Source organism: Ptychodera flava (genome assembly GCF_041260155.1).
Source record: "Ptychodera flava strain L36383 chromosome 3 unlocalized genomic scaffold, AS_Pfla_20210202 Scaffold_27__1_contigs__length_13241970_pilon, whole genome shotgun sequence".
Lineage (NCBI taxonomy): Eukaryota > Metazoa > Hemichordata > Enteropneusta > Ptychoderidae > Ptychodera > Ptychodera flava.
Window position 1 is genome coordinate 5,179,423 of NW_027248281.1, and position 19,012 is coordinate 5,198,434.

At 37.3% G+C, this 19,012-nt stretch overlaps 1 long non-coding RNA gene across 1 annotated transcript in view; it reads right to left on the reverse strand.

The window, feature by feature from the left end:
• The window catches only part of LOC139126476 (uncharacterized), a 90,023-nt gene that overhangs the window by 4,419 nt on the left and 66,592 nt on the right, over positions 1-19,012 (reverse strand). Inside the window, exon 4 of the long non-coding RNA XR_011550588.1 lies at positions 573-676. This is a non-coding gene — a long non-coding RNA (uncharacterized lncRNA). The remainder of the gene's footprint in view (positions 1-572; positions 677-19,012) is intronic.

Genomic DNA, 19,012 nt, shown 5'->3' on the forward strand with positions numbered 1-19,012 from the left:
ATCCCTTGATGTTAATGGAATAGTCTTCCGGTGTGTTTGACCGAGACTCCGAAGGTTTGAACCAATCATACGCCTGTATTGGGAAAGATTACTGTCACTCTTAGGTAAAAGTTCTGCTACAGTGTTATAGCTCCGTAACATTCTGTATGATAAGAGAACGTGCGGCAATCGACGCATCCTTTGATGTCTGTGTGTCGGAGTACAACAACTTGTACGTTACAGTCAAGAAACCCGTGTGTGCCAAACCCTGAAACTCCACACTAAAAAGACAAGCGCTGTAAAGATTTACAACGAAATATTCACGTTGATGTGAGGTATGGGAATTAGACACGAATGCTGTAAGAAGTGGATGGGTAAAACATAATGAACAGCTTTTATTGTCATTGAATTGTACTGTAAGCAACTAAAAACCAATTGTAATTCTGGGCCAAGTCTCTTACAAAATGACTAACAAATGAAAACACAAAACACATTCATAACATAAAGAAATTATAAATAATGTTTCAACTGACTGAGCTTCGAAAATAACAAAGTTAGAACATCATTCAACATAACAGATCAAATGTACTCACATCGCAGTCCATCAACCATGTCTACAAGTCTTTCATCATTCTGTTTTAAGCTTTTTGTTCTCTTCAAAAAGATCGTCCCGCTCTTCAATGATCAAACTTCCAGTCTGCATTAAAAAAGAAAAGAGGTATGAAAATTAGACGGGGCAATCACTAAATTACAAGCCTTCGTACACAATGGGAGACATAATCAGACTACCAGCATTCAGTGTGCAAAACCCTACGATGGTGATCGAGCCCAGCACTTTCAAAGTTGGTGTGAAAATTTAGGCTGAAATTATACCTTTGGTAGTAGTATGAGGCATATAATTCTCTATAATTAGAGAGTCTCACTGCAGTCCAAAGACACCCCATAATAGTGTAACTTTTCGCCACACATCCGTGTACAGCTCAGTGTCAAATCCACCTCCCGCATACTCCTGTTACAATCTGTTCATGTATATTTTGAGTGCCATGAAACAGGTTACGTAACTCACCATTGCAGTCCTCATAGAAAAAGCATGATGTACTCCACAATGGGCCAAGATTTTCAACACTTTCAGCCATATGTAGTAGCAGGTGCATATTTGATGTGTAGTACCTAGCTCCATAAATAATAATAATAATAATAATAATAATAATAATAATAATCTTTATTACCCTTAATCATAATAATATTACAATTCAATGATGAATGTACATCTGAGTTGTGCTGTGATAAAGGGTAAATGGAAACGGAAAATAGCAAATGCTAGTCTAGTCCGTTCCCAAAGCCATTTGATGTTAAAGCAAGGAAACGAAGAAGAAAAAAGAAAACTGAAGTATATCGTAACAAAGTAACTAAGTGAATAAAAGAACAACTACATAAATAAATATATAACTAAATAGATACACTACAAGTAAGTAGAAATGCGTAAAAAAGAAAACGATAAGAGAGAAAAGAAAAAAAAACGCATATAAAATATATATATATTTAAATATGATATACATATATGTAAAGTTGAATATAACTCTTCATCACTTAAAAAACAAAAACAAAAAACAATCGTGTAAAAGTAGACTTGAAAGTGCTAAGTAACTAAGTAAATAAGAACAACTACATAAAATTCATTACGAATAAGTAGAAAATATGTAAAATAAAATAAAAAAAAAACAAACCAAAAAACAAAATGTATAGTGAAATATATATATTTATATATCTATGATATACATATTTGTAAAGTTGAATATAACTCTTCGTCATGTAAACACTAACAGTGTATGAGGAGACTTGAAAGGGAGTGTCTGAATGAACTTCTAGTGGAACTTCTACCTATTTTCAATGAAAAGTGCTTGAGCATGCAGGAGGCTTTTCTAAGCTCATTAGGAAGTATGGAAGACTTCAGTAACACATACATAGATTCCACTAAGAGACAGTGATGTAGAAAATACTGGTCAGGTAATACATTCCAAAGAATGGGCACAGAATAAAACAGCAGAAAATTTCTGAATTCAGATGCCTTCCAATGGGTTACATCAGATATTGCTCTGGGAAGACGGGTAATCATATGTGGAGGCTTAATGTGTAACAGGCTGGCTTCAATTGTTTTAAGTTTGTGACCAATATACCACGGGAATTCTTTGTACTTGACATCAGTCCACAAGGTAAGCATTAGCTTCATAATTTCCAGACATACATTGTCCACGTAGTCAATACATTCACCTTATCAATTTGGGTACAAAAAGGAACCAGCTTAAAGTCATCAACAAGTTCCTTTCTGTTACATAGCTGTTCCTTTTTCTTATAAGCCTGCTTCCATGCTTGATCGTCGTTCCCTCTCTTTTCCTCTTTTGCATGCTAATCCACGCGTGGCTTTTCTGTTTCATTTCTTTCCAATACTTCTGCCTTTGTTCCTGTTTGTGTCGAGTTAGGACACATCTCTCCTTGGTTGTCCTTCCATCAGTGACATTTTCAGCAGCTTTTTTCCCTTTCATGGGATCTCTCTGCCTAATTCTTGCAGTTTCTCTGTCTCTCTGTTTCTGTGCTTCCTGTTCTATTCCTTCATGCAACTTTGTCAGAGCCTCATACTGTTTATACTTCAACCACTCTTCTGTGCATTTTTAGCTCCTCAGTTTTATAATACTGAGGGGCTATTAGAATTGAAAACCAGTATGGCAGCGTCAACTTTTACTTCCGTCTGTCAAGATCTGGCCAATTAACTTCCGTCTGGCGGCGTCAACTTTTACTTCCTTCTGTAAAGATTTGGCTGTAAACCAGTACGCGGAGTATGTCATGTGAGTGCAAACCTGTAACAGGAGTGCAAGTGTGATGTACGCCCTCTGTCGTTGCCTTTCTCATCCAAAAACAAGGTAGCCTTGAACTTAAAGGCCTTACCGGTGAAACGTCTCATGTTTGCCTAAAAAATGACAATAATTTTTAGCTCATATTTGGTATTTATATAAACACGAAAAAGAGCTTATATGGTGAATCAGTGGTGTCTGTATGTCTGTATGTACCGGTATGTGTATGTATGTACGGATGCATGTCCATCACACACAAAAGCTCCCATACCGCCTAAGCTACCATCTCAGTATTTGGCGTACAGGTAGATGCAGGGGTTGAGATGTGACGTTGTTCAAGGTCAGTGGGGTATCCTGTTTCAGTCATTATACTGTTAGTCAACATTTTCTAATGCAAGTTCAAAGTTGTAATCAAAAGCAGACAACCGATGGGAATTGGTCGATGATAACTGATAAATTTGAACCTTGGAAGGAGTAAATATATGCAGTGTACTGATTAAAAATCAATATTATGGTCAGAGGGATAGGTGGTAAATGTTATTCTTATTCTGTTTGTGTGGTGAAGTGATCTGATATAATCCTTCATTACTCATCTTATTCATTCTACACATGATTTCACCTGGCTGGTCCCAATTGTTGTAATGATTTACTTAATCAAGTGATGACATGACAGCTTTTTTATGTCTATGCAACAAAATGATTGAAACTAATACAAATAAACTGAGTCTGTTTTGACAGTATGGTGCATCTTGATATGCCTTCTTGTGGATTGAAATCCCTCATCAGTGCATGGATTTCCTCCATGAAATATTTCCTAAAGTTGGTCCACTACATAAAACATAGCCTTACAACTCTTTTCTACAAATCTACACCAAATAAGACTACATTATTTTCAGTGTCTTCAAAATTGTTTTACAAGGTATTGGTTTAGTATAGGTCATTTAAGGTTGCAGACTAAAATATTGGCTTATAAAATAGAAAATTATGGGTTCTCCCACTTTGAAAAATGGTTTGATTAGGTAGTCTCTAGGGACTTTAGCATGAAATTGCAAAGCTATCAGATAAACACCATTTAGACGAGAGCACTTTTTGACCGAAGTTGACAAAATTGCTCCAAAATTACAAAACTTTTATTATCTCATGTATGAAAAGATCTGACAAGTCATCCTAAGGACCTGTATACTGAATATCAGAGATATTTGACAAGGGGTTTTGAAGAAAAAAAATATATCTCCAATGACAAAAATTTATAATTTGCAAAGCTATCCGATAACCTATGGTAGATTTATACTAATCAATGACATTCTAATAATCTAATAATTATAATTCTGTAGCTATACAGAGTCCATTCACTTCTTTGAGCATAACCATTCTTTTCTTGGAAACGAGGTAAACTACTGCATCCTTCATCAACACATTTGAGATGTAGTCTACAACAAGCCTGAGTAAGGAAAATAGAAATATAGACATAATATTGATACATTTAAGCATATTTCTTTCACCCATGAAACTTGTGGTAGATTAAAGAATGTCATAAAATGTATGATATCATGATAGGGCTTAGCCCATCAACTTGCGCACAGTAAAATTTGAAATGTAATTCAATAGAATGTAATAGTTCAATGGTCATATGAGTTCTGTGTTTTGATAAAAAATATTTGTTAAAATACTCTTATTTATCACTGGTGTTGATGACCTACCCTGCTTATGCGTGTGGCACCTTGCTGTTTTTGAGTCTGATACCAAGCATACTGTGCACCAGGATGCTGATGTTTAAAACAAGCCCTTATGGCTGCCTTCCAACAATTTTATAATATTTAAATGACAAGATTGGTAAATGTAAACAATAGCAGTGCTATCACACAAACAAATGCTATGTTCACAAGCTAAAATTGTTTTTTCAACATTCTTTTTGTTAATAAAATAACAACTTACAATGGACACATATAATAATGAAAAGAATTATCAAAAGTAAGCATTACAGGCCCTCTAAATTTGGAGAGCTGTAATATAATAACTTACACAATTATCCCAAACCCATTCACCAGATACAGCTCAAGATGTAACTACAAAATAGTACACCAATGTGAGAAGCAATAAATGTACATAATACCACAACTTACATTGACGTTACTTTCACATTCCTCTTCCGAAAAGGCATTGTAATAGCATTCAAAGATGCTGCCAAAATAAATAAAAATTCTCTATTATGTTACAATACACACCGTTAATAGGCACCATTTCATATTAAAATTACTCTTTTTTAATCCTCTATTTTCAACAGAAATGCCATAAACCTTCAAAAGACACAGTTTGTTTTACTTTGCATATAAAAAAAATGATATCAGTCTTGGTTATATATAAGTGGAACTGATAACAGTTACCCTAAATGGACAGTGACACATATGATGTGAATAAAATATCACTTTTAACATGGTGATCATTTCCTGCTTTTTGCAGGTTACTTCTGAACATATTTTGCAGTACATGATCATCATACAAGTTAAAATGCCTCATATTCAAAATGTAAGAACTTTATTGCCAAACAAAATTGTAGTTTTGTTTAAAAGCATTTAAATAAAATAATGTGAAAATTTAAGAAAATTTGTTCTAGCCAGTATGGAGTTAAATTGTTTTGAAATCTTGAAATGGAAGAATAAAGAAAGCCAGGAAATTGGGTGATTTGCAAACATTTGCATAAATAAACACTTCTTTATCGAGCAACTTACAACTTCTTGACAACCTTGAAGATGAACCCAATCAACATTTTAATCTTAGGTTAACAAATAAATAAAAGTTGAATGAAATTTTGCAAAACAGTGATTTTGGAGCAAAAGAAAACTTGTGTTGGGTGCAGCGCCCCTTAAATGGCCAAGTTTTATACCATTGCAAAGTCTCCCTGCAACCAGGTGACACATTGTGACTCAGCATACTCCAAATGCAGATGATTGCAGTAAATTTAGATTTGAAAACTTGAATCACTTTGTGATAGCATACAAAGATTGAAACCAATGAGGAAAACTCAGAAGTCAAAGCCCTATATGAGGGTAAGAGGGATGCATAGCAAAGTCTCCCTGCAACCAATTGACACATTGTGGCGATCAGCATGCTCCAAATGCAGATTCCTGCATAAAATTTTGATTAGACAAGTTAAATCAGTTAGTGATAGCATTTAACGATAAAAACCAATGAGTAAACTGAGAAGTCACACCCCTATTAGGGTAAGAGAGATGCAACACAAAGTCTCTGTGCAACGAGGTGACACATAATTGTGACTCAGCATGCTCGAAACGCAGATCCTGCAAAAAATTTTGATTAGACAAGTTAAATCAGTTAGTGATAGCATTCAAAGATAAAAAACCCATGAGAAAACTTAGAAGTCACAGTCTTAGCAGAGTAAGAGAGATGCACCACAGTCTCCCTGCAAACATCAGGTGACACATGAATTAATTTATTAAAGCTTATACAGGAGAACACAATGACAATAAAGCAAACATTTTAGCTGCCTACCTGCACAAGGCACTGAGGATTTTATGTGGGCCTGAATGTGTCTTTTTACTCTCCACTTGTATTTCATAGGTCTAAACATCTTCTCTGGGCAAAGCTTGCAGAACATATCTGCTTCTCTTCTAGACCTGGTTCCGTCTGACCTCTGAATTTTAAAACCGCCTGCATGCTAACACCATAGATTTATGAGAAATCGTATCCTTGCATTGTGTTACAAGCCTACGATCAAGAATCGAACAGATAACTATACTTGTACTCACTTGTTTTGAAATGGCACAAATGAAAATGTGCTTTGTTATATTTTGATCACGAGAGCTAAGACGAGGCACGCCATGTGAGCATATACCGGTACACTGCAGTGTTTAGGGTTTGCCCTTGCGCGGACGTTCCACTCTGACCTTTGACATCTGATACATACCAAATATGGGTGTGTCGTAGCCACGTAGCAACCACATTACACTTTTTGCAACCAGATGACATGACTCCCTAACGTGCGCCACTCCCCTGTCAGCTTTGGCCAAGTTATGATGATATGTAACTTAATCATTAACACGTCCAAATATCAGGGATAATAGCTGTGTTGTAAAGGCAGGTCTAATATGCAAATTTTAATTCAGGCCATAAGGGTATACAGGGTTTCCTCTATAATATAGGAAGGAAAGGGTTAACTTCCGTCTGTTTGTCCATGTGTCATGTAATAAACCGGTGCATGGTTGGGCCAATTAATAACTGGCTGTCAACTTCAATGTGTCGTATGATAAACTGGTGGGGTCAGTCAATGGTTCAGGTAAGGTATGTGAGGGCAATTATGAGCTATGACAACAATAACCAAAAGGGACTTGGCCGATTTAAACCTTTCCTTAAGGTCACTGACTCTACCAGCAACCTGTTACAGACTGCCAAGCTGATGTTCTAATGACACTCCATTTCCGCTTCTATAGGCGGTATATGCTTTGTGCAGCAGTGCGTGTGGTATCGCCTCCCTTACGGAATGGCTTCTGGCATCTAGTTGTGCTTGCTAACCCACAACAGCTTTGACACCAAGCTGCAAATGGCTTATAACCTGCTTATTCATATTTTAAAGGGGAAGTTCACCAAGGATGATTTTTACATATGTGGTAGCTCTGTGGTCATTTACCCAGGAAAAACTATTTTCACCCTTTATAACTCGCAAGATTTTTTACAAAAACGATAAAAATAGTACAGGAAGTTGCCCATGTAATTTGAATCATGGGAAAAAAAGCTCCAAGCTTGGAGCTTGCATAATGTGATATGGAAGGGACCATCTCCGGACGGGTATGGCCCCCACATTGTCCACTCACAGTAACAGAGTAGTAAACAGCAACACAAAATCTGACAGTGGACAGTTTATTATAAGTGAATCATCGGTTATGCAAGGATACTCAGTATAAACAAAAGTTATGTAAATACGCACAGCCTGGTTTAAGCATGGGTGAGTGGGCAATGGCATACCCATGGGAAAATGGTCCCTTCCATATCACATTATGCAAGCTCCAAGCTTGGCGCTTTTTCCCATAATGCAAATTACATGAGCAACTTCCTGTACTATTTCCATCTGTTTTTGTAAAAAATCTTGCGAGTTATAAATGGCGAAAATAGCTTTTCTGGGGTAAGTGACCAAAAAGCTAGCACATATGTAAAAATCATCCTTGGTGAACTTCCCTTTAAGTAAAAAATCTGTACTAGCACAGTTCAGCGGTATATACAGGCCGCTGTGATTTCAGACGATATGCCACAAAAAATTGTGGGGTAAAAGGTTTCATGGTATAATGCTGCTATGCATGCTTCTTTTGCTACCCCCCCCCCTCCCCAACCACACCTGCATTTGTTCCTACCGGTTTTATACAAGCCAGGAGATTACCATACACTTCACACCTTCATTCATTTTAAGGGACAGTAGCTGTAACTTATGATGTAACTTCTCACTTTACTCACTTGGCAACATAGGCAAAAATCAAGACATATAATTACCAAAAAACTGAATAAAAATGAAGTTACACTGATACTGTCTTTTAACAAAAAAAAACACTACATATCTTCACGATAATACCCCATCGTTTATTTTTATATGTAAAACAATGATGTTGGTACACTAGGCTGGACCACTAAGAAATTAAAAGAAAATCAAAATTCAATAATCTTATGCCTCTATGTCTCTACAATGATCTATATGTCCAAGCCTTCAGGCAATGCTGTTGTATTCTTGCAAAACGTGTCCCAACTTGACTGATCTCTTACATGTTTGACACCTGTGGTTTATAGCAACGTTGTCAGTTGATTTCATGTTGAATTTTCTCAAACCAAACACATAAATGAGAAAGAAATTCCCATGGTGCTGGTAGAGAGCCTTAACATCCATATTGATGGCACATTTCACGAGGGAGTGTGTATCTTGCTGAAAAATGGCTTGTGCTGCCTTGTGGAATGTTGTGTCCAATACTTTTTCAGTCACCCATGATGGGTAAGCAACAGTGATCTGTGTAAGAGCAATAAACGCAAATATTGAACATTAAATTTGAAGAACTATATGATCATCAGCAACTGTATATTTCCAAAGTTATCTGTCTTATTAAGATGTGATGTCAAAAGTAAGAAGGTATAACTTTATTTGTCATATGCCACACACCCAAATATACTTATAATAAAAATAATAATAATAATAATGTTTATTGCGCAACAACACACTTGAGAAGTGTGGTAAGGCAAAAATACCTGTACAGTTCAACGATACAAGGATAATAAACACTGGTTGTAGCTGCTGCTGGGGGAGAAAGTAAAGTACTTAAATATACTTAACAAGGGGTAATTTATCTGACTGACTGAAGATGTAAATGAACCTCTCTTTCTGGTCTAAGTCAACAAAACCAGGACTGCACATAGTTATTGAGGAAATTAACATCTCTCTGTAAGTGCTATATTTTGGACAGATCATTACATAATGGAATTCATCCTCTACTGTAAATTTACAATACTTACAAAATCTCTCATTTGCAGGGACTTTTGGAATTGATCTCCGACCTAATTCAATTTGTAAGTTGTGATCAGAGATTCGAAGTTTTGTAAGCCACTTCCTATAAGTAAAATTTCTTATATCCAATAAATAATTTTCAAAGTGAAAAGAAGTTTTAAAGTCTCTTTATGTTCTGAATTATTACCCAATCTGTAGTGTTCCACAAATACACATTTGTCAATATTGGAACATGCATTCTTGACCTTTCCATTAATAACCTTGATTGATTATTCAATAACTTATATTTACCATGAAAAGCTGAAGGCTCATGGCGCTGTCTATCGCTGATATCGGTAGGATTTGATGGAATGGAGAGCACAGTCCCGTACATGGGTTTCACTGACCCTGATTCAATGGAGTATTCAACGCGACTGCGGGAGGCAGAGGACACACAGTCTTGTTATCGGGTGCATTTACCGGGTTGGAGAATTACCCTTCAAACTGTAGCGACGATCAGCAGTAGGTGATGGCGAGTCTCGAGTTACACTCGCATGACCAGTTGCTTGACTGCCGTCTACACTCTGATCAACAGATGACGTCACGATCTGGTTGCCGAAACTATTTCATTCACAGATAGATATTGGTAAGACAGGAAAGTTTCTCAAATATGCTGGAATTCAAAAAAGATACGACGTGTGGTCGAAGTACCCTAGCTGGAGAAACCTTGGCTATGGCTGATGCGGTAGATGCAGGAATATTCATCTCAACGCTGTATGCAGAGCTTACTACTGGTAAACCTGATCCGGGTATTCTACCATTAACGTGTGTCACTGATTGCAAATCATTGTATGAGGCTGTGAAGTCAACCAAGCTAGTCAGTGAAAAACGACTACGTATTGAAATCAGCGGATTGAAAGAACTTCTTGCAAACAACCAGATCAAAGAAATCCGTTGGTCTGAAAATTGGAAACAGCTGGCTGATTGTTTGACCAAGAAAGGAGCTTCTACTATGTTTTTAATGAACACACTGGAAGAAGGAAACCTTGACGTGTAAAAAACATAACTTCTGAATGCCAGACTGAACAGACACCTTTGTATATATGTTCCTGTTGACTTTTGGATTATTACAGTTTATGCACTTTTGACTTTTGGATTAGAAAACACTTTTGACTTATGGATTAGAAACAATTGAACAGATGTCAGTGCTGAGGAGACAAGTCAACACGGAAGACATAAGTTGCGTGTAATACTGATGCCCGTATGATGTTTTTAACCTCCGTGATTAAGGAAAAGACATGTATATTAAACCATGGATGTAAAAAGGAGATTAAACTCCATGTTAAAGTAAATACGTTGTACCTAAAAATGGCTGTCGGGGCAGCCAATTTAGGATTGTATCGCCAAACAAAGCTACATGCAGGTGGTTATTAGGGTACTTTGTGCGTGTACCAAGTTTGAATAAATTCAGTCCATGCACCTCTGAGAATCACCCACAGCGAACATTGAGACGGAGCTCAAACCATAAGTTCCCCCTGGACTTAGTCCACAGGGACTAAAAATGCATTGAGACACAGAATTGATGTAAACAAATGAAATTCAACCTCCATCCTATTTGTCCCCAATGTTTGCCAACATTAAGGCAAGTTATCAACATGCAGGTACCACATATATTTTTATTTCAAGGTGAACCTAATTACCTTCATACAACTTTGTAAATAATGAAGTCAGCGTGGACTGCTTGTGGACTGGGATATTTTGTGCTGGCAGTTTCTCTTTTAAATGGGTCACATTACCTTTAGCACATCTTATCATAGAATTAAGTGTGCATGGGCGGAGTTTTTCAGGTTCACCAGTTCTCCTTCGCACTCCCCTTCAGAGATAGGATATCTGAAACATTTATGATGAAAGAACATGATGTTTATATTAAAACAAATCATCAATGATAAGTTAGGTCTGACAAAAAAATATCGTAAATGACAGGGTGTCTGCTGGCATTTGATACGAGTGAGTAAATTCAAATTATGTAATTTAAAAACTTATTTTATAAATATTAAAGGGATTATTGAGCAAGCATGATTATAGCATCTGTTTCTTTTTCTGGGGCGGTTGTAAAATACCAGTCATTTTGGCAAATTACAAGTTATGCAATTTCACAAAAATCTAGGGAAGAAAATTTTTCTCAGGGCTTCATAGTGTGGGTGGGAGAATGCTCCAAAGCTCGATGGAGCTTTTTGTCACGTTATCAAGTGCAAACCACTGTTGTTATGGGTATTCATGTAAACAATAGGTATGCAGAAACACCATCAACAGTCTAAGTGTTAAAAGGCATGTATGTTTACATACCTGTATCAACAATAGTTTTGCTCTTGATCATGTGATACAAAGCTCCATTTAGCTTTGGAGCTTCCCCCCCCCTACTCAAACTATGAAGCCCTACAGATAAAGTTATTTCTCCTTGATTTTTGTGAAATCGTGTAACTTGTGATAGGCCAAAATGACTTGGACTTTATAGCTGCCCCTAAGGAGACACAAATGTTAGAATCACACTTGCTCACAATCCATTTAATGTACCTTGAAAACTTGTAGACTTAAAAATCAGAAAATCCATATACTTCTTTGAGACAAATTTGATCATTACATTAAAAGATATACTTGAAAAGTACTTTTAAATTATTCTAAATTTTGCTTGGTGTGAACTGTCCTGTGCCAGCTAATGACTACATGTTTAACCAAGCTTACAACAATTCAAGTCTGTGTACTACTTTTCAAGTAAAGGCATCAAAACCTTTCAAAATTTTCTCTTCTGAAAATGAAGCATTAATGTATATTTACATTATCTGTCAGACCACTCTGCTGGAATTTTGTGTCAACAAAGTTTACAGCAGGCCACACAGTTAAATACTAACTAATGTTTCAAGTGCATACACGAGTAAACAGTACCAAAAATTAGACAGGTACACCCCACAAATACATTTGATATTTTAAAGGTAATTTTTAGCTCCCATAGCCATATGTATATATGGCAATGGAAGCTATTCTTATAGGCTAGGAAAATGTCTGTATGTATGTATGTCTGTATGTCTGTATGTCTGTACGTCTGTATGTCTGTATGTCTGTATGTCTGTATGTCTGTCCGTCAACATCAAAAACTCCAAAACCGCTGTACATTTCATCTTGATATTTGGTGTGTACATGGATGATGGGCTGTAGATGAGATTTTGTTCAAATGAAGTTGTCATTGCCAAAAATATGCAAATTAAGTGAAAAAATGTAAAAACAGTCAAAATTGAAAAAACTCAATAACCACTGAGCAGATTACATGAAAAATTAGCATGTAAGTACTTTGGGCTGACATGAAATGATTGTGCGCATCTTGGGTCAGTATCTTGGACTTGCTATTTTTCATGAATTTTTTTGTAATTTTCTCCCATTTTTGGTCAAAAAATCTCCTGCTCTGAAACCACAAGTCCGATTGATTTGAAACTTGGTATGGAAGTGCATAGGAGTGACCTTTCCCAAATTTGGGCAAATCGTGGTGAAATTTGCATATTTTTAGTTTACACGTCATAGACTCCCATGTATAAGGCAGATCTCCATAGACTCCCATGTATAAGGCCACAAAAAATAAAAATTTAGTTTCTCATCGTATTCATATTGCAAAAAGGATGCAGTGACACAATTTTAGTCCCCACGGATGAAGTCCAGTGAGCTTATAGATTGGGTCATGTCCGTCTGTTCGTCCATCCGTGAGTCCATCCGTTCACGCAGATATCTCGGATATTTTGACAAATGTCATGTGACCTTGATGACCTTTGATCTCAATATACATATTTGTCCATAACTCAGTAACCACAAGTGCTACCACCCTTCATATATGGTATGATGGGACAGCTTATGACGCCACAAATTGTACCTCATTAATCATGCACATATCTAATTTTGAGCGAGCCAATAGAGCTAGAGGTCTGATTTTTGGTATATAGGGATAACTTAGCAAAACATTTTTTTGACAAAATGTCATGTGACCTCGGTGACCTTTGACCTCAAATATACATATTTGTCCATAACTCAGTAACCACAAGTGCTACAGCCTTCATGTATGGTATGATGGGACACCTTATGACGCCACATATTGTACCTCATTACTTATGCGCATATCTAATTTTGAGCGAGCCAATAGAGCTAGAGGTCTGATTTTTGGTATATAGGGATAACTTAGCAAAACAATTTTTTTGACAAAATGTCACGTGACCTCGGTGACCTTTGACCTCAAATGTACATATTTGTCCATAACTCAGTAACCACAAGTGCTACAGCCTTCATGTATGGTATGATGGGACACCTTATGACGCCACATATTGTACCTCATTAATTATGCACATATCTAATTTTGAGCGAGCCAATAGAGCTAGAGGTCTGATTTTTGGTATATAGGGATAACTTAGCAAAACAATTTTTTTGACAAAATGTCACGTGACCTCGGTGACCTTTGACCTCAAATATACATATTTTTCCATAACTCGGTAACCACAAGTGCTACACCCTTCATGTTTGGTATGATTGGACACCTTATGACGCCACATACTTTACCTCAATAATTATGTGCATATCTCATTCTGAGCGAGCCAATAGAGCTGGATGTCTGATTTTTGGTATATAGGGATAACTATAGGAGAGAAATTTTTTGACCAAATGTCATGTGATCTCGATGACCTTTTACCTAAAATATATGTTTATGTCAATAAATAAGTAACCACAAGTGCTATGTCCTTTGTATTTAGTAGGATGGGAGACCTTATGACAACACAGGCTTTACCTCATTAATTATGTACACATCTAATTCTGGGCAAGCGAATAGAGCTAGAGATCTGATTTTTTGGCATATAGGGATTAATTAGCAATATAATTTTTTTTTTTCAAAATGTCATGTGACCTCGATGACCTTTGACCTTGATTATACATATATATGCATATTTCAGTAACCACAAGTTCTATACCCTGCAATTTTGATAGGATATTAGACCTTAAGATGTCACATCTTGTACCTCATTTATAATGCGCATATGTATTTCTTGGCTGGCCAATACTGCTAGAGGTGTGATCTTTTTTCCGATTTAGAACCATAACTTAGACATGCCTCATGTGTTTCAAATGGGAACAACGACATAGACCTATGTGCCCATAGATCTCAACATATACACTCCAGTGATCAGTCCGGGTTATGTCCATATAGAGGATAGTACGGAAGAGCCAATGGCGTACCGTATATGTAATGAAATTAAGGCAAGAACCAATCACGTACTGTATATGTAATAAGGGTCAAAGGTTACGTTGGTTCACTTTTGTTACGTGCAGAGGATACGAACAAAAGGGTGAACTCAGCAGTTAACGTTTAAACAAAATTTATTACAAAAATAAAACTAATTGCTAAGTCAGGGATAGAGTACAAGCTTTAAAAGTGTACAGACTACTTATCTCAGCTGGGACGGCAAAGCTCCAGTCTCAGAGTTGTAACAGTCAGTCGGATGAATGAACAGTCCTTTGGCTTGCAGGCTTGAAGTTGCACAAAGTCCAAAGTATAAATCCAGCGTTGACAGTGAAGGTCTTGAAAAGTCTTGAGAATGACTACTGCTGGAGTTTAGTAACACACAAGAGACACGATCCCAAAAGTCTGACTGGAAGCTGAGCACGTCCCTTTTATAAAGGCATATAAGAACAATCTAGAACTTTTATTGACATGCTAATTACTGTTCTAAAATTATCTCCCTTACACAACTAATCAACTTTCCAGAACATTCCAAACATGACTAATTGAATTCAAGGTTGTTAGGTCATCAAGGGCAGTGACCTTGAGAATGTTCTAGACTAATTGAACTCAGGTCATGATGAGTGTGGGGGAAATGACCTACATAACACACCCCCTCTTCAAAAAAAGAAAATTTTTCAAAGAAAAATCTTTCTTTTACAAATGTAATCTTGAAAAAGATTTAAGTACTCAAATTTTTTTACTCTAAAGTAAAATTTCTTGAAAGTGAACAACAATAAACTCTAAATACGAGAGAGACAGTCTGCAATTAAATTGTCTCTGCCTTTGATATGTCTAATGTCAAGATTAAACTCCTGTAACATTAAACTCCATCTTAGCAATCTCTGATTTTTGCCTTTAAATTTCTGCAGAAAAACAAGAGGGTTGTGATCAATATAAACCACTATTGGCTGATTTGAAGAAGTAACATAAACTTCAAAATGCTGTAAAGCTAATATCAAAGATAAACACTCTTTTTCAATTGTAGAGTAGTTTCTCTGGGATTTGTTAATTTGCGTGAAAAATAGCAAACAGGATGATCTACACCATGACTATCCTCTTGCAATAAAACAGCACCAGCAGCCGTATCACTAGCATCCACAGCTAATTTGAATGGCAAAGTGAAATCTGGTGCAGACAACACTGGAGCACTTTGCAGTATGGCTTTAAGTGTATCAAATGCCTGTTGGCATTGCTCTGACCAAACAAACTTTACTTTCTTTTTAAGTAAGTTAGTCAAAGGCTCAGTAATTGTGGAGAAATTTGGACAGAATTTTCTGTAGTAACCAGCCATACCGAGAAAGCGCATCAGTTGTCGTTTGCAGTTTGGTATGGGAAAACTTGAAATGGCACTGATTTTGGCATCAACAGGTTTTACGTCACCCTGTCCTACAGTATGTCCGAGGTAAGTTACCCTCGCCCAACCAAACTCAGATTTGGCAAGGTTGACACAGTCAACATTGCTTTACTCAGTCTCTCAAAGAAATTCCGCATGAGCTTGATGTGTTCCTCCCAGGTGTCACTATACAGGACGACGTCGTCAACGTAAGCTGCACATCCGTCTAGCCCGGATATGACGTCGTTGATCATCCGTTGGAACGTTGCCGGAGAGTTCTTCATTCCGAATGGCATCACCTTGTACTGGAACAATCCGTCTGGTGTAACAAAGGCGGATATTTCACGAGCACGATCCGTCAGAGGGACTTGCCAAAATCCCTTCAGTAGGTCAAATTTCGTCACGTACTTAGCTTTTCCCACTCGGTCGATGCAGTCATCAATCCTCGGGATTGGGAAGTGTCTGTCTTTGTTAAAGTGTTGACCTTCCTAAAGTCCGTGCACATACGATAACTGTGATCTGATTTGGGAACAAGTATGCACGGCGAACTCCAGTTACTTTTACTGGGTTCGATAAAGTCATTGTCCAGCAGGTATTTGACTTCTTCCTGGAGATATTTCGCTTTTGTTGGATTCAGTCTGTATGGATGTTGTTTTACAGGCTTACTGTCCCCAACATCAACGTCGTGAAGATGACGTTTGTCCTCGTTGGAACATCTTGAAACAGGTGTTTATATTCGTGGAGCAGTTCTTTCACCTGTTGTTGTTGTTCTGGCTGGAGGTGTGCCAACTTTGTAGACTCCAGCTTCTCCAGGATTTCTGAGTTCTGAAGCTTGACCGAGCCCAGCTTTGAGTTTAGAGTATTTTCACTCAAGTCAGTTTCAGTATCACTATCTTCATAATGGTTTGAACTGACTGCACTGACAGGCTGAGTTATAGTAGGATTATCCCTATCCAAATATGGCTTAAGCATATTTATGTGACATAGCTGTTTTTGTTTTCGCCTGTCAGGTGTTATTATGATGTAATTTAAATCACTCAATTTCTTATCAATTAGGTATGCCCAAAGTAACGAGCATGGAGTGGTTTGCCAGGAACCGGAAGTAGAACAAGAACTTTTTGACCTGGTTCAAACTTCCGTTTTGAGGTGCTTTTATCATATTTGGTTTTCATTGACTGCTGAGATGACTCAAGATTTTCTCTGGCTAATTCACATGCTTTAGAGAGTTTTGTACGAAAATCTGACACATATTGCAAAATATTCAGACAATCATCATCGTCTGATAGGAATTTCTCTTTAACGAGCTTAAGTGGGCCACGGACTGTATGTCCAAATACAAGCTCAAATGGGCTAAAACCAAGAGACTCCTGAATTGACTCTCTAACAGCAAAGAGCAAAAAATGAATTCCTTCATCCCACTGCTTCTCTGTGTCAAAACAGTAGGTCCTAATCATGTTTTTCAAAGTTTGATGAATCGCTCAAGAGCACCCTGACTTTCTGGATGATAGGCGGATGACCTATACTGTTTAATGCCTAGCTGATCCATTACTTGTTGAAAAATACCAGACATAAAGTTGGAGCCTTGATCGGACTGGACACATTTAGGGAGGCCAAATAAAGTGAAAAATTTGACTAAAGCTTTCACTATAGTCTTTGTCTTTATATTTCTCAGTGGTATGGCTTCTGGGAACCGAGTTGATGTACACATAATTGTCAACATGTACTCATTTCCTGATCTTGTTTTTGGTAGGGGCCCAACACAGTCTATTAGTATCCTACTAAATGGTTCTTGAAATGCAGGAATTGGCTGTAAAGGGGCTTTGGAATGGTCTGATTTGGCTTTCCTACCATTGACATGTGTGACAAGTTTTACAGAAATGTGCTACATCCTGCCTGAGATTAGGCCAATAAAAGTGACTGAGAATTTTGTGATAAGTTTTCCTGACTCCTAAGTGACCAGCCCAGGGCGTTTCATGGGCCAGGCGCAATATTTCAGCACGATAGGGCTTTGGAACCACAATTTGATGTTTTATAGCCCAATCGTCATCAACCAAAACGTCTGGAGGTCTCCATTTACGCATGAGAATACCAGATTTTGTATAATAGGAAACAGAGCTATCTGAAGTTTTACCTTCATCATCTACCCTGTCAAACAAAGACAAAATATCTGGGTCTTTGTGTTGTTCTGCAATGAGATTTGATCTAGAAAATGTCTGACTTTGGTCAGCAGAAGTTTTACTGGAAGTTTCAAATCCACGAGGGATAACGGAATGATCCGTGTCAAACACCTGACTGAGAAAGGTGTCATTTAAGTCAACATCTGTGACATTATTTTTGAGAGTATTTGATTCTCTGAAGTTTTCTTTGACATGGCTCGAGTAATGGCACATGAAGGAAATAAATCGGGTATCTCTTGTTCAATTGGCTCTGGATCCTGATCTAAACTAGGATTATCAGTCACAAGTGGATTAGTAATGACCTTGTCCCCAGCAAGGTCGTTTCCAAGAAGAAGGTGAATCCCTTCAAAAGGCAAAAAAGGCCTAATACCTAAAGTCACAGGTCCAGAAACAAAGTCCGAAGACAATAGACATTATGGAGAGGAACAGGAATAAAGTCATTGCAATCTACCCCCTTAATAAGAACTTTAGAACCTGAAAATGACTTTTCAGAAAACGGCAGGGTATCTGCCAACAAAAGAGACTGGGAAGCCCCGGTATCTCTTAAAATTTTGACAGGGGTAGCGGAAGAAAAATCACTAGAAAGTGATATAAAACCATCATGAATAAATGGTTCGAAAATACCCATAATGCTATCTTGAGAAGAATTGACCTTGACCTCATTAATTGGGGATAAGAGGGGTTTAACCTCAGAAAATGTGTTGCACACATTATTAGACTCTAATTGAGTTGATGAAGAAATAAAGCCGGTGGGCTTAGATCCACTTTGACCACTTTGACCTCACGTTTTCTTTTCAATTTGAAACAATCTGACATTAAATGGCCGTCTTTCTTACAATAATTACAAGAAAGTGTACCGAACTGTTTGTCAGAAGGAGATTGAGACTT